Below are 17,840 nucleotides of genomic sequence, written 5' to 3' on the forward strand. Positions count from 1 at the left end.
GTCAAGCATGTTAACAAAATTTGTGTACGTACTTAGTGTATGCTTTGGCAATTCAAAACCATAGTTGCTACTCCTCTTAGCCTTTGAAAATTGTCTCTTAAGTATCTACACCCACGGCTCGAAGTGGTTAATTATAGAGAGTAGTGGAGTGGGTCTAATATTGCAAAGTTGTCGAGGGCTAGCTCCTTTCGGACTTCTTATGGCTCAATAATGGTAAAGCCGTAGCCAAGTCTAAAAAGATTCCATTATTAAGTCCAAAGCTCCAAAGGTGTGTGCACCATATCCCATGTAGTGTGCTCAACAAAAACGATAATAGATCCCAATCCCACTTACCCTAATAAAATTAACAAAATCAACCATTTATAGGCTACATAAGGACCTCTCTTCTTAAGCAAGAAAAGATAAACCAAATGCTATGATACCAATGTAATGGAATTGGCCTATTAACTTCAGAGTAGCGGAAATTTGAGAGAGTACTTTTGTGAAATTACTTTGTGAGCACAACGGGTGAACATAATTGATGGTAGCAACATAAACATAGCATTTAGTTAACTTGGCATGAACAATACTTTTGCAAGAGAGAGAGTTTAGAGAACATGACAACATTTGAGGACCGCATTTATGTGGAGCCGGTCCCCCCTTCAATAGGCATTTGTATTATGGTTTCTCCCATCAAGAGAGACTTGTTACAATACAATCTTTGTGTTCCTTGTGATCTAGGTGATGCAATGAAGATGGAAAGCTTCATGCATCACGAGCATAACATAAACTTTGTGGAGAGCATTAGCTATCCCAAGCCTCAGTCCCAAGACCTCAAACACCTTCGAAGGTGGAGAGAGCTAGCAGGGAATGACGGTAGGGAAGAGGAAGAAGAAACATTTCATAGGAGAAAGATTAGTTCCTCACTTATCATCATTCTTCTTGCTAGGATACATAATAGCATAGTAATGAAGATGGCAAGCTTAAGCATTGAAACATGGATCTTGGTTGGATTTGCATTCCATAGCTAGAGCGTTGGTGTAGGCTCTCAACCTCTACTTGCTTGGAGAAGGAGAGGAAGCTCTTGCACTTTGCACTTCACACAATGAGAGTGTGTGTGTGTGTGTGTGTGGGAGAGTATACCCCTCAAGCAGGCCCCCTACTTGCTTTGATCGACCCCCTTGTAGCTCATGCTTGAAGCTCATTGGACCCCTCCAGGCCTATCCAATCACAAGCAAGAGTCATGCCAAGCAACAAGGGTAGCCTTGGGACAAAAGTGTCCCCCTTTCCCCTTTGAGAGAGGGCTTGATAAATGCTAAAAAAAAATTAATTAAATCCACTAAAGTATCATTGGACCCCTTGGAAGGCCAACAAATAAGCTTTAGGCACACCATGAGGATAACCTAGCTAAGGACTTGACATGTGTCCTACTTGCCTCTTGGGCAAGGGGTGCCCTTTGGGAGAGAGAGTGGTCAAGACACCCCCCCCCCCCCCCCCCCCCCCCCCCCCCCCCCCCCCCCTTGCATGGCTCACCCCCTCCTTTTAGGGATTCACTGTGAATTTTGTGCGACCTCAAGCCCCTCAACCTTGGGCCTAGTTCTCACCACAAGCTTGGCCCTTAAGCCCCTCAAGCTTGGGCTGGGTTCTCACCTCAAGTACAACCCTAGCATCTCAAGCATGACAAGCACCTCAACATCTCAATCATCAAGCACTTCAAGCGTCTCAGTCCTCGGGCATGTCAAGCACCTTAAGCTTGTGCCGGGTTCCCACCTCTAGCACAGCCCTAGCTTACCTAAGGTCAAAGGACTTTTAACACAAACTATTAGAGGTCTTCAATGAGGCTAACCATTAGGTCTTTATGCTCCATTGGTTAGCCTTGCTCTTTGATGGACCATCTCTAATTTGGGCCCCTTTCCTATTGGCCCCGTGTTGAGAGTAGATTTATAAGCACATGTCTATATCCTAACCCTTGTTCCCGTTTATTCTCCCCCATTAAATGATCAATTTAATATGAGAAAATCATTTGGGTTGGTTAGATATTAGATTTTGTGACAGACAGCCAAGGGGACCAGTGAGACATCAATTTGTGAGAATACCTAGTTTCCTCTCCCCATTCCAAGGCCTTCGCTGCTTTGTTGCACTTTCAAGCTAGCTCGCCCGTTAAGCCCCCAAGTTTCAAGTTAGACCACTGAGGGGCAAGTTGCTTTTTGTGCAGCTCCATTCGCCATCTTGTGAGCACAATTTGGCATTGTCCATCATGACCTTTATCATAACAGCCCAGGCTTGGTCTTGCTTTGTGATTGCAAGTTGCTTTTTGTGTAGCTCCAGTCGTTTCCACTGGCCATCTTGCGAGCACAGTTTGGCATTGTCCATCATGACCCTTGTTCCCGTTCCCGTTTATTCTCCCCCATTAAATGATCAATTTAATATGAGAAAATCATTTGGGTTGGTTAGATATTAGATTTTGTGACAGACAGCCAAGGGGACCAGTGAGACATCAATTTGTGAGAATACCTAGTTTCCTCTCCCCATTCCAAGGCCTTCGCTGCTTTGTTGCACTTTCAAGCTAGCTCGCCCATTAAGCCCCCAAGTTTCAAGTTAGACCACTGAGGGGCAAGTTGCTTTTTGTGCAGCTCCATTCGCCATCTTGTGAGCACAATTTGGCATTGTCCATCATGACCTTTATCATAACAGCCCAGGCTTGGTCTTGCTTTGTGATTGCAAGTTGCTTTTTGTGTAGCTCCAGTCGTTTCCACTGGCCATCTTGCGAGCACAGTTTGGCATTGTCCATCATGACCTTTGTCATAACAGCCCAGGCTTGGTCTTGCTTTGTGATTGCAACCCCAAACTTGGCATATTGGGCCTCCATGTGAGTACTAGGGTTGAGTATTCCAATATCGCCTTGCTCTACTAGTCTTGCTCTGGCCTCCTAGCTTGCCCACTGCCATGGCAGTGAGTCTTTATTGTTTTTTTTTCTAGAGGAATCTTTTCACGGATTTTAAGAACTCCTTCCAGTTTCATTTGGCTATCTTAAGAAGTAGGCCATTAAATGTTCTATAGGGGAGCATAAACGAATTGATCACTTTCAATCTTCTTGAGAAAGGGAGAAGCACATACTCCCACCTATGCAACTTGCTCCTTATCTTATCGAACACCCATGAGAATCTTTCCTTGTGGGTTATATCCACCCCCAGAGGGGATCCTAGGTGCCTAAATATTGTCCCTTTGGAATCAATCTCCCCGGTCCACATTGCTAGAGTGAACAAGTCATCTTCTGAGATGGAAATTAGCCTAGAATTTTCAAAATTACACTTTGACCCTGATGCAATGGCAGACCTTTGCACAATCTCTAGCGCCTTCCTAATCACCTGAGGACAAGCTTTGAGGAAGAGCAAGGAATCATCTGCAAACAACTTTGCCGCAGTTGGTCGTTATTGGGAAAGGATAGCCCTTGAATCTCTTCTTGAAGCACTGTCTTCAAGCATTGTCACCAGGGGATGAGATCCAATTGCAAACAACAGAGGAGATAGTGGGAAGCCTTGCTTGATTGATCTTTTTACCTCGAAAGCCCCCACAATCTGCTCATTAAACAAAAGCTCCGATTGGCTACCAGCACCCAATGTGTTGACCATCTGACACATCCGCGGCCCAAAGCCTAGTGATTTCATGACCTCTTCAATGAAAGACCATGTGATCCTTAAAAGTGATCAGATTTCTTAAACACATTAACAACTTCTTTTTTTCCAAAACTCACAGTACGTTGTATTAAGCACATCATAAAATTACAAACCAACCTCAAGCTCAGACTGAGCCTTGAGGTGCTGAAGATTACAAGTCGGATGTCTAATGCCTCTCATCGAGACATATCATCATCAACTTAAAAGTGTAGGTGAACTATAGCTCTAAGCTTTACTTATCGCATGGGTAGTCCTAGACCAGTCTTCCAAGTCTTGCTTGTGTCCTAGCGTATAGATCACTACTCTACTTTCTTGTATTATCTCTGAGAAGCTTCCCATGCCAAGATCTCCTTCAAACACAAGACGGTTCTTCGCTTGCCATATATGATGAAATAAGAAGTACCCGACAGTTTGAGTGCAGATGAGTAGAGCAGGGCTTCCCAACTTCTTGCCACCAAGGAACATATCAGTCTTAAAGAATCCGATCTGCCACGTCCTTGATTTTCCCTGCCAGGCCTTTGATCACGTGACATTCCATGATTAGGTAAGCAAGATCCTTACTAGCTATCCTACACCCCAAGCATCGATTCGGCCCAATGCCTCTCTCCTGGATCTTTATGCCCGTAGGTAGGGCACCCACATCACCTTCCATAAGACAATCTTCATAAAATGCGGCCACTTTGGTTTCCAAATGTCCTCCATGACTTTCTCCCTCCATTCTTTTGGCCATTGTCTCTTCTATATTCTGTGAGGGGGCTATACCAATTATTCTCGTGTATGATTAAATGATATATGCCTTTAGAGTGGGGTTCCATTTTTGGATTTTGGAGACCTTTTTGGTCCACTGGTCGAACGACAAGCTCCCATCTGACCCACTGCCATGATCTGGAGGATTTTGTGTGTTTTTCCATAAAAATCTTTTATTGGTTTTAAGAACTCTTTTGGGTGACACTTAGCCATCTTGAGAATTGGGCTGTTGAAGGCAATATAGGGGAGCCTAAATGACTTTATTACTTTAATTTGGATTGAAAATGGGAGAAGAGAAAACTCCCACCTTTTCATTTTTGCTATGATTCTTTCAAGGACCCAATTAAATCTTTGTTTGTGAGTTACATCCACCCCCAAGGGACCCCCCAGATAATTGAAGATATTCCCTTTTGAGACAATCTCATCTGACCAGTAAAAAGGGTCCAAGGAGTCATTTTTTGATAGGGAGATCAACCTTGACTCCTCAATATTACACTTGGAAACCGAGGCCACTGCAAACGTTAGCACAATCTCTAGTGCTTTCCTGACAACCTGGGGGCAGGCCTTCAAGAAAAGGAGCAAATTATCTACGGATAGTTTTGCTAAGAGCTAGTCATTGCCCGGTAAATTTAGGCCTTGTAACTCCCCTCGTGCGGCACTGGCTTCGAGCATGGTGATGAGAGGATGCGATCCGATGGCAAAAGGTAGGGGGCCAAGGGACATCCCTGCTTGATAGATATTTGGACCTCGAAGGATCCCACAATTCCATCATTAAACAAGAGCTCTGACTGGCTGCCAGCCCCCAGTGTGCGAATGAGGCGACATAGGCAAGGCCCAAAGCCTAGAGCTTCCATGATAGCTTCTGTATATGACCATGTTATTCTATCATAAGCCTTATCAAGGTCAAGCTGTATAAATTCACTCTTGCTTGGTGGAGGCTACGTATTTGATGCCTACCATTGCTGCCAAGATGTTGTCATAGATGGATCTTCCTTTAATGAACCCATGCCGATGGGGAGAAATGATCCTGTCTAGTAGGGGGGCTAGTATGAGGGCTACTGCCTTGGTAATAATTTTGTAAGCTACTGACATCATCATAATAGGTCGCCAATGCTTAAGTTGAGAGCAACATACCTCTTTGGGGATGGGTTTGATAAGCCCTCTCTTTACACTTGTATCCAACGACCCTTCAATAATGGCTTGGTTAGCCAACCGTGTGACTAGGACCTTGAGATCATCCCAAAATTCTCTAAAGAACTCAGCCATCATCCCATCCCAACCGAGGGACTTTTCCTTGCCAAGAGCTTGTAATGCTAGTGAACAATCATCTTCAGAGAATGCCCTTTCCGGGTGGCTTCCTTCCGATTGGGGAACTTTCTTCACAACCCTCTCAAGCAAAGTCGCTATGGCTTCATCCACTTCCTGGGATTGGATCTCTGGTTGGCCAATAATCTGGCTTAGATAGTTCAGCATTAGACTAGCCATCTCATCTTGGTTTTGAATTGTATTCCCATTCTCATCAAAGAGCAAGTGGACGCGGCCCGTGCTCTTCTTGACTTTCAAACGTTAACGACTATCTTAAATATGAACTCAAAAAAAAAAACCACCGTTATCTTTTCAATTCTGAAAAGATACTCATTATAGAAGGACTATCAATCATTCTAAGTATGATCATAAGCTCCAAAATAGTATGCTTCTATCAATAGTAAATGGTTCATTGTTTGATACAATGGGTTTTGTGAAAGCCAAGGAAGATTTGTTACATGTGAAAATCGGACCTTTTTTCGCCTAGAGTAGGTCATTTAAAACTGCTACACACACACACACACACACACACACACACACACACACACACACACACACACACACACACACACACACACACACACACACACACACACACACACACACACACAGAGAGAGAGAGAGAGAGAGAGAGAGAGAGAGAGAGAGAGAGAGAGAGAGAGAGAGAGAGAGAGAGAGACCCTACATTCATTTTTTGATGATAAGAACCTTGCCGCCAGGGAGAGTGTAGGTCACAAGCTCCTTTGTTTGCGGGAGCCCTACATTTCACTACTCTGAGGCCATCGTAGATTCGCTACCATGTTGACGTCAGTCTCTCTAAGAAGCAGAGTAGTGAAATGTAGGGCTCCTACAAACAAAGGAGCTTGTGACCTACACTCTCCCTGGTGGCAAGGTTCTTATCATCAAAAAATGAATGTAGGGTCTCTCTCTCTCTCTCTCTCTCTCTCTCTCTCTCGTGCACAAATTTGTCCCATAGGCCAATTTTGGCCTTTCATAGGTGTTACTATAGTCTTTCTTTCTTTCTTTCTCTCTTCTCCAATCTCTCCCTATCTCCCTAATTTTCACACTCTCTCTCTCTCTCTCTCTCTCTCTCTCTCTCAATCTTCAGTTGTGAAAAAATGAGAGAGAGAGAGAGAGAGAGAGAGAGAGAGAGAGAGAGAGAGAGAGAGAGAGAGAGAGAGAGAGAGAGAGAGAGATAAATGCAGGGCTTCTAGAGTGCTAATGCTCATGAGGAGCCACTTGAGGCCTCGTGTCAAACTGGGCAATGTGCACGCACACATACACACGCGCATGCACACACACACACACACTATGGTACTATAGATACTTAGTTACTATTCTTTCCACCCCCCCCCCCCCAATGCTCATTAATCTTGCCCGACGTTTGATGGGATACTGCTTACAATAAGCCATGTATAGGCTATGGGACCCTGCCCTTGAATAAAAAAGTGTATAATGTTTTCCCCTGGAGTGACGAGCGTGAGTAAACGCTCTGTTCTCATATGCTCAGTAGGCAGCTTGCTCTTCCTAGCTATGGATCTCCCCTTGCAAGGGTTTTTGTGTACCGCTTGATGGCACCACACTATCACATAGCAGGGCGGCTCGCCTCTCTCATCATTCACACTCAGAGGACTGGCTGTCCAACCTCTATATAAATAAGGTGAGGGTGCACCTTGCCCCTCACTTAGCCTGTGGTTGTTTTCTATTGTGTTTTTGTCTGAGAGGATTTACTACCTGCTTCACAATTAGAGCTATGGAGATTACTACTCAAAATCTCAGGTTTTCTTTTGGCCTTTACTTATCTCACGGCCGTTTTTTGATTGGATTCTCTTAAGCTTTATTCTGCCGTTTTGCCGAACACAGTAGGGAAAGATGTTTAGAAAAACATTGTGGTGGTTTTGCTTTGACTGGTTTTGTTTGACAGTCGTTTATTGTGGTTCTTAGACATTTTGATTTGTAGCATGGCATATGGTTGTTACTGCTTGACCATGTACCTAGTTTTCAATAGTTTGGCAGCGTTTTACTGGCTGCAGAAAACTTTCGGCATTATATTGGGTTTTTTTCAATATAGAGGGGTTGTCTTGGTCTTAGTAGCGTCTGATGCGCCTGGTACTTTGTTTTACTGTGGGGACTCACATGGAAAAAAATGGACTTCAGTAACATTCCGATCTCTGAGCTGCTTATGGTTGGTAATTTGCCTCTCTGTGCTCGTTCTTTTGATGGTAAGTATATGGCAATTTTTTGTTTTTTTGGGCCCTTTTCAAACCGTTGTAGGATTTTTTGACTACAGTCCTGACTGGTCTTTCGACGTTAAACTGGTTTTTTTAAAAATTAAAGCTAATCTTAGCTTTGTATCATTCAAATCATTGGGTACCTTGTGTCGATTCACAATGTGAGGAAAGTTGACCTCGTGCTAGGCATAACCCTCGGTTTTTTTAGGTGAACTGCCAATGGTTGACTGTTTTGCTCTTTTTGAAGGTAAGTATATGGCTTTTTTGGGCTTGGCATGTGGAAAGGAACCAAAAAATGATTCTTTACTATTCTGACCGCTGGTAATATTATATGGCATGTTAGATACCGCTTCTTGGAGTATGGAGGTAATGCTAAGCTGTTGCATTTTTTGGACTTATATATTGGGCTATGATGCTTTCCATGAGTTGGAACATGGTCCGTGACATACTTTAAACGATCGGATCATTATGGCATTCAAATTAGTTTTTTTTTTTGAACGTGCTATGCCTCTACCTGTTGGCTAGCCATTAGTGTTTAAGATTGAATGTACATTGGACTCCACTCGAGAACAATATTACAGCATCAATTCTATAATTAGAAGGAAATTTCTTTGCTTTAATTCAAAAAGAACCTCACTAGTATAATTTTTTAAAAAAAACTCATGATGGTTGGGTTCTTGGGGGATTGTACCACTCTGATTAAAAGAGGGATTCTGTCACTTAGACTGGAAGTAATAATTAATACTAGAAGCATAAAAACTAATAACCTAGCTTGTTTAAAATAAAAAAGTTCTTTAAGAGATGGACATGGATAACAACTGGTATGGTCCATTGATAGTTGTAAAACACATCCAAGGCTAACTAAATTATTGTCTTGTTTGGATGGATGCAGGTAAGGACCCTATCTTATCTTGCAAAAGGTTTTTTTACTTTGGCAAGCTACTTTACTCTAGATGGAACACTCACTGATGACTTGGGAAGTTCTTTTACTTTCTGCATACTGAAAGGGGGTCTCTTTCCTACAAACATTGTACTTAAATAATTCTAATACTAGTGGTATATCATGCAATAGCAAAGTTTGAAGCATCCACATGTACATGGAATATTTTGTTCCAATCTGGTGCTTTCACGATGGGTGTGGAGACTAAAGTGTCTTTTAATTTTTGAAATGATTCTTTGCATTCCTCAATCCATTTGAAGTCATTCATCTTTCCATAAAGGGGTTTGGCAACATTGCGTACGTGTATATGAATCTTCTATAATACATGTAGTGTCTCATGAATGATTACACTTCCTTTACGATGGTTGGTCTAAACACTGTAGTAATGGCCTCGATCTTCTCCATATTTGTGGATATCCCATTTTTTGACACTATGTGTCCCAATTTTCCCTTGTTGTACCATAAACACTCACACTTTTCATGATTTAAGCAAATCTTGTACAAGCGTTTTCCTGATGCTTCGCATCCACAACGGAAAAATCAGAGAGGATATGGATTTTTGGACATTATCATCACTCAGATGGATTATTGGCACTTGATATTGGCTCGGTGTACTTGACTTGGATGTATGCTATTGAGGAATATGTTGTGCTTGAATATGCTTTGGTAGATGTGTATGCCAAAAAATGGTGCACTTTAGCACGACAATGCTTGAAGAGCTTATGGTTTGGAATGTTCTGTTGAATACATTGTTTGCAGGATATGTTGACATATAAAAATGGATATTTTTGGTTGCCAAATCATAGGAGTTCGATGATGCCTTGCTTGATATATATATACCTAATGTGCTACACTCTAGAAAGAACAATAAGTGCTTGGGGAGCTTGCATGTTAGGCCAAGGGGCACAATAAGTGCTTGAGGAGCTTGCATGTTAGGCCAAGGGGCCAAAGGCCAGGGGGTAGTTTGAATCTAGCTTAGGGGTTGCCTATATAAGGGATAGTGGCTGGGAGGAGAGTAGGGTTCTAGACACTCTGGTCTCAAAATGGTACTAGAGATAAGTTTAGCAAAGGCAAGTCATGGATGTATACTTGGAAAAGGCATGCATGAGGTCCCTCTCTCTCTCTATCTGTGTGTGTGAGAAACAAGTCTCTCACAAACGGGCATGGCCGCTTAGAAGGGAAGGAGGAGCTACACGAATTGCACCAAATCATGTGAGTGCGGGCTCGTTGAGGTCGCGTTGCAACAAGGAGCAATTTGTGTTTCTTTGGCTTTCTCTCTCTCTCTCTCTCTCTCTCTACAAGATAGCTTCTCCCTCTCTCATTGCACTTTGCTCGCCATCATCACTGCTCACAGTGAGTTTGTTTTTCTCACTTGGGCACCCAAGGCAAGGTCACCCCTTGAGGGTTTCACATAAAACAGTCCCCTAAGGGAGTGTGCTCACGGCACACCCCCTCACCTTTTCTCTTCAAGCAAGAACATTGCAAGCCCACATGATTAACAAAAAAAAAGAGAACAGAGTTTATTGCAGAACCTTTGCAATTGTAAGAAATTTAAAAAAATTTAGAGGATTTCAAAAGTAAGCATCTCTTCGATCTTCATTACCAGCAAAGGGACATCAACAAAGGGTTGCACCACTTAAAGCTGGTAATATCTATAAAAGACTTTTTGCTATATAAAAATTGACATTTTACCTTTCACGGATTAGACACGGTCTTTTTTGATGGGCTTTCAAATAGTAGCAAATTTCACGATTAGGCGCTGATTTCTAAAGTTTGCAATCGACATCCATAATTGACTACACCTTGACGATATTGATTTAGCATGGCTAATCGAGTTCATTTGTGGTTGCTCATAGCCGATTTTAGTTTGGTTTTTGCAAGCAAATTTTTCTCTAAAGGTACACTTTTTCTCCGGCTACCATAGCACGTTACCCCATGGATTTGGATATTGACATGCATGATACATTTGATTTTGAGAATCCTACACTAGTTTTGCCAATTGCTACCCCACGGTTGGCTACTCTCATGGATGATGCCCGTGCAGCAATGGGACTGGATCATGATAGCGTCAAATTGCTTAATATCCAAGAATGTAGAGCATTGCAAAAACGTATGATTATTTTAGAGTCTAATTTTTTAGAATTGAATATGAATGTCACTAAGATGTCAGATATGCTTATAAAATTCATGAAACACTTAGACAAAGGCCAAGTTAATGAATAGACTAGGGGTTTCGCGACACCCGTGCCTGGCGAGAGCACCCTTAGTCTGTAGGAGCAAGGCTCCAATCTGGATGGGTTGCACCTTCTCTCTCAAAAGTATTTGGATGGCTTATTAAAGAATATCAAACCACTGATTTTTAGAGGAGAGGAAAAGAAGCCCAAAAAATTCTCTCCCAAAAGTAGGTGGATGACTTGTTAAAGAATATCAAACCACTGATTTTTAGAGGAGAGGAAAAGAAGCCCAACAAAGATACTGTGAATATATTATTGAGCAAATGGGATGGGATTCACGATCTTAGATACACTCCGAGAATATCAAACCACTGATTTTTAGAGGAGAGGAAAAGAAGCCCAACAAAGATATTGTGAATATATTATTGAGAAAATGGGATGGGATTCACGATCTTAGATACACTCCAAATTTGTAAGTCAAGGCAATGTAAACAAGCCCAACACTAGAGGGTAAGGCTTTCAAATGGTGGATGTCACTCTAATACCATGGGAAATGCCTTCCTAATTGTTAATGGTACTTTAGGCTCTTAATCCGATATTATGAAGCATTGTGTGTAATGCACTAGTGCTTTCTAGTGGTCTTAATCCCTCTTGACCTTTAGCTTAAGTATTATAAAGAGAGTTTACTATTGTGATGAGCTTGGGGAGGGTAATAGTTTCAATATGACCCCCCAAAGTTACAAAATTGAAATGTAGTGAAAAACAAAAAAGACAAAAGTGCCAAAAATGTAAAATCTTAAGTTGGAAGAAAAATCCTAGCTTTATTTGGTACTTCACTCACATGTATTGCCTATGGTACTAGAGCCCTAGAGGTTCCCAGTGGGAGCACTTTTCCTTGAGAAGCAAAAAGCCCAAGGCATACAAAATAAGCATACATGTCAAAAATTGAATCAATGTGGAAAACACTTTAGGGGATCAAACAAAGGGAATAATTCAGGAGACTATTTCATATGCAATTCCTTTAATCATAGCATAGCTAGAAGGTCTCTTAGGTATAGCCTCTAGTCAGCCTCAGATATGAAATATTTTGCTCTCGCAATTAAACAACAGAGATAATTTAGAAGCTTGCCCATGATATTAATAGTTGACCTCTAGTGCCTCTCGATCGTTAAATTAGCAACCTAGAGTTGTTTACTTTTTGACCTTTACAAGGGCTCATGCATTTGATTCTATTATAGTTTAACGTTTATTGCTAAAAAATTGTTTAATATTTTGTTACCAGTCAATCTGTGTGCCTATTTACTGCATATGATTTTTAAATATATATGTTCTATGAGAATGCAATTACTGTGCCATTTTGTTGATATTGTAGTGTTTGAAGAAAGCTAAAGGCATTCAATCTCAGATGCTCTTCCACCTAGACGAACGGGCCTCACCTCACCAGTTTCCAAGGAAGGAATCTACATCAGGAAGGGGGGCATGTTAACCACTTACAGACACCCTATCACCTTTGACGGACTCCTTCATTTTATTTGATGCACATACCGGGCTTGTCGGTCCTATAGGTGCGTAGGTGATTGCCAATGAGAGACACACCACTTATCTCATTTTTACATTACTTTTGCTATGACCGGCCACTGTGGGCGCCCATGTGTGAATGGGTCAGATTTATATAAACGGTCCATTTTGACCTAAAATCCTCATTGTGGAGGTGCATGCTAAAGAAGTGCTCTTGCTCTACATCTACCTTCTTCTCCATCGTTTCCTTACGAGTGTGTGTGTGTGTGTGTGTGTGTGTATGCTTGAGAGAGAGAGCATTGTGGCAGCATCGGTGGCGGAGGCTCCCTCTTCTTCGTGGCACAAAATCCTTCACGATGGCAAGCAAATATCACCAGGCGTGTATAGTCATCTTGCTCAAAAGGGTAAGCTTGTGCAATTAGAGAGACATTCTCTACTAAGTAGGGATCAGACATGGTCAAGAGACGTATTAGTCATTCTAATTTCTCAAAAGTTTTCTCACATGTTAGTGTGTCTACCAAATCCCATTCACAGGCAAGCACCGGGTAGACTATGTGAAACACTTGTGAAAAGTAAAGAGGGTACCTGTCACCCAACATAGGAGTGGATGACTCTAGCATACTAGCCATATCTATAAACATAAATAGATTTTGGTTAGTGTGAAAATATTATAAGGGTCGTGTCAAAAGGTAGTTTCCTTGTGTATAATGTGTTATTATGATTTTTGGGTCATGTACTAGACTATGTAGGTTTAAAGCTTTTTGTTTGGTGGCTCTTGCTCTTTTACTTTTTTTATTTTTGTTTTCTTGAGTATAGGGCTATATATATATACATTCCCTAAGATTGGGAGATTGAGAGGTTAGGGAGGAAGGTTAAGATGAAAGCAAGTGAATGATGGACGTCAGTAAACACTTCGCCCTTTCTTGGGTAGATCATACCTTTTTGAATGATGTCAACATCTTTTGAAACCAATTGTTCCAACTTGTAATGGGTGAAGACTTTGATCAATAGTTTTTCATCACCCTAGGCGTTTCATCTAGTTGCAAGGGTGGTAAGGTACTTTCGCATGATTTTACTTGAAACTTTGCTTTAGGTGATGAATTTACAATGGGAGGTGCTATTCTTTCCTTGTTTTTTTGTACATTTTTGGTGGTAGGTGAAAGTTGTGAAGAAGTTTGTGTTTTTGTAGAAGAACTACATGAAGAGCAAGAAGCTTCATTTGTTTTTTCTATGTTTGATCCAAGTGATACAAGTCGTTCTCGCTTGGGTACCCAAACTAGCTCCAGATCAGGTGTATAGTATTCAGTGATGTTTCCCTTCCCAAAATCTTCAATTGGCTTTATCGTTATAGGATTTGACTCACATGGTCTATAGGTGATAGGTAAGAGCACAATATACGTTTAGGCACCCAAATCTGATCATTCCCTTCATAGTAGCCTTGGGCTTCCAATAGTCATTTAGGAATCCAACGCAACCTTTTCTTACATTTCTTGGAGCGAGTGGGGCGTCTCTTACAAGGCTTCTATTTTTTAGCGTCAAAAATGGTGGCTAAAGAAGCTTTAGGGACCCATTTGTATGTTTTCTTTGTTATATTACGATGAGTCTTTTGTGTCTTACGCTTTATCTTAGCTATAGAATTTGAAGCTCTAGAGGGTTGGGCTATAGGTACAAATGGCTCAACCTCTTAGACATGCAATGTTTTGGGTTGTATTTCTTCAGGAGGTGATATCTTAGGGACTATCACTTGAGTGGTAGGGCTAAGAGTTGGTTTTTGTGTTGTGACATTCCCAGTCCTCCAATCAATAGTGCATTTGGTCTCTAAAATCCACTTGCATCCTAGGTTTATATTGCCTTTTATAGTTCCAGCAAGCATGACCAAAAAGTCTTGAGCTACGACCCCGTTGTCATAATTGATAGAAGTGTGCCAGGTTCCAAAAATAGTAGTTTTTTTCTTGTTGATACCCTTGACTTGGATGGTACTCTTAGATAGATATTTCTTTCCTAATGACTGACACCACACTCCATATGATAGCACATTATATTTAGCACTTGTGTCCAATAAAGCGTTATATATAACTTTCCCATAGGCACTATTTAACTCAATACAGTATAATAGAGGTGTGTCAAAGTCCAACCAATCATCCTTTATTTCAACTTGAAATGCCTCTCATTGGTGTCTAATACGTTGCTATCGCTCTTAAGCCTCAACTTGAGCTTGTATCTTCTTCAATTCTGCTTGTGCCTTGGCTGCCCTTTTTTGATGGATAGCAAGTAGCTCCTCTTGGCTTAAAGGATCATAGTATCTTTTAAATTTACTCCCATTGAGGAATTTAATGGTTTCAACTCCATCAAGAGTTTCCACACGAATGGTACCTTGTGGGGTGATTTTGCATACTCTTGGTCCTTTTCTCGCATATTTCAACTTTTTCTTCTCGTTACGCACTCCATACATAAAGACTTTATCCCCAACCTTGATATCTTTGTTCTTTAAATGATGGTCAAACCATTTGTTTTCCTATCTTTCCCAACAAGTGCATTTTGCACAACCAATTGTCTTTCTTCATCTAACCACTCAAGCATATATAAACGCTCAACTAAAGGGTTACCATCCCAACCTTCATGTGAAGCTACTCAAAGAGTAGGAATGACAAACTCCTAGGGCATAACTGATTCTTGGCCATATACCATCTTGAATGGTGTACAATTAATAGGCACTTTATATGTAGTACGATAAGCCCATAGAGCTGACGTTAGCTTCAAATCCTAATCTGTGCGATGAGCCTCTACCATCTAGGTCAAGATAGAAATCAAAGTCTTGTTAGTACTCTCAGCTTGATCATTTGCTTGTGGATAATAAGGTGTCGCTTATGGTGGGATATCATGAAGCTTGTTGTGAGTTTCTTTATCCCTCCATGTATAAAGTGAGTACCACTGTCACTCACAATCTTAAGAGGACAACCAAATCATGTAATAATGTTCTCGAAGAGAAACTTAGCAGTTGACCTTGCATTAGCCTTGTGTGTCGCCTTGGCTTTCGTCCACTTTGTCACTGTTGATCGGAGAGTCAACATCACGACATAACTCAATTTCGATACCAAAGCCTTATTCTCTGAGAGTTATGGAATGTTAGGGATTATGGTTAGAAACATCACTTGTAATAAGTAGCTAGTCTAGTTGTAGAAGCCGAGGTGCAAGGGCACTTCCAAATTGTAAATACAAAGCCATTTGACCCTTGGAACTCTATTTTTGGTTAACCTAAGGTAGCCTTAGTATATAAGGTACCTATGTGATTTTGTAAGGACAACTTTTCATAATCATAAATTTAAGTTGTCATCGACTGTGTGTGAGAGAGGAAGAGAGAGAGAGAGCGTGAGCTTCATCCTGGTGCTACTTTCTGCTCGTTCATCACATTGTATATTTGACTGCACTATTGTGCTAACCTCGGCAAGAGCTACTTTCGACAACGCCAAGCATTCCTTGCGAAACGGAGCGAACGCGCTCGCGCATCTATGAGCTATTTGCGGCTGTAGGTATATCAAATGATGTCTATTTTTTGCGTGCAAGTAGTTATTAGAATTGTGGCGACATAAGCTACGCATAGGTACTCATAGATTTCAGTTTTGGGCACTTTCAAAATTCGGCTCTGTCTTTATATGCGTTTTTCGTAGATGGGTTTAGAGCTAGGGTTTTGAGTGCAAAGGCTTAGGGACATGTGTATCCTAGTGAGGGGATGATGTTCCTTAAGTTTCATGAGATTCTGGTATGATTTGATGGGTTTCCTTCTGTTGTGTGTATGTGGCTTGGGTGGTGTAGTTGAGAGTAGCAAGATTCTAGATTGTGGTTTAGTTGGCCTTCCAGAGTGCTGTATGTGTAGGATGGTCTCAGCCTGACAAGCTAAAGAGATTTCCTCCATGTGCCTATCGTGTCATTTGCGTCCTCGATTGACATTATGTTGTTATAGGTTGTGTTGCATGCTCTTTATGGGTGGTGTGATTCGCTCTCGCAACATTGGCGCGGCTGCTGGAGATACAAGGACTTAGGTAGGTATTCCTACTAACACTCGTGTGATGGTTCCTGCTTTGTTTTGGCTAAAGAAAGCATTTTTCTCAAGTAGATCCGGAAGCGGTTATTACGAGCTCAAGTGGATAGCGAGGAATCGTGTGTCTTGCCGAGGGTCTGCGACTAGGTAGGTTTAGTTAGGATTTGTAGGTTAGAGTAGTCGTTGGTGGTCGAGCGGCTTGTGAGGGGATAAAAGAGTTTGCTAGTTCGTGTGTGGCATTGAAGCGCTTTTCTACTCATAGATATAAAACCCCATATGATTTGCAGGAGTAGCTTTAGGTAAGTAATCTGATTCTGATCTAGAGCTATTCACCACTGATTTATTTGTTGAAGTGCTTGTTTGCATTTAGAATCTATGGATAGTTTGCTTTCGAGGTAAAAATACAAAAAACAAGCTTCTGTGGATAGTTTTTCATGATTGATTGATGCTATGCATATAAGAGAGAATGTGCAAGTGTTCTGTGTACAAAAATTGTAATTCTGTAAACTTGGACATTATACGCGTATAATGTTTCAAGGGGCATCTGGAGACCAAATCTGAAAAATATGACACTAGAGTGTTCAAAAGGGGGGTTTTACCCTAAGTATACATTGAGACTAGAGTTTTGACCAACTCTTGACACCCAAAACACAAAAGGCGAAGTGTCAGAAACGGAAAAAAGAGAAACATGTGATTCTGAGCACATTTTGCATGAAAATTGGTAGAAGTGCTTGAAAACCAATGCTAGAGACTTGGGGATGCTTGTTAATGATTTCTGTCCAAAAATTCATCAGTAGACATCCTACACATATGATGTCTAAAGGGTGATTGTAACATCAATTTTGACCTTTTGACATTATATCCATCTTTTGCATGTTGTGTTGAGCACATACACCAAATTTCATGTCATTTGGACTTATAGATTGAGAGTTAAGGGGATTTTACTCTTTCGAGGATTTCCTTGTCAAAAGGTGGTGATTTTGAGCAATTTTGACATCCAAATTTTTTTCTGATCACATATTCTTGTTGTACACACACACACATACACCAAGGGGCACCTCTGGTAGAAACAAAACTAAAATCTGAGCAAAAGACATCATACGTATATGATGCCTTAGAGGCCAGATCTGAGGTCAAAAGTTACAATTGAGTACACCCTTGTGATCTACAACATTTAGGAAGCATATATACCAAATTTAATCAAATTTGAAGCATTTTTGGGCTTGCAAA

Source organism: Adiantum capillus-veneris, chromosome 8, assembly GCF_014529385.1.
Source record: "Adiantum capillus-veneris isolate H3 chromosome 8, ASM1452938v2, whole genome shotgun sequence".
NCBI lineage: Eukaryota > Viridiplantae > Streptophyta > Polypodiopsida > Polypodiales > Pteridaceae > Adiantum > Adiantum capillus-veneris.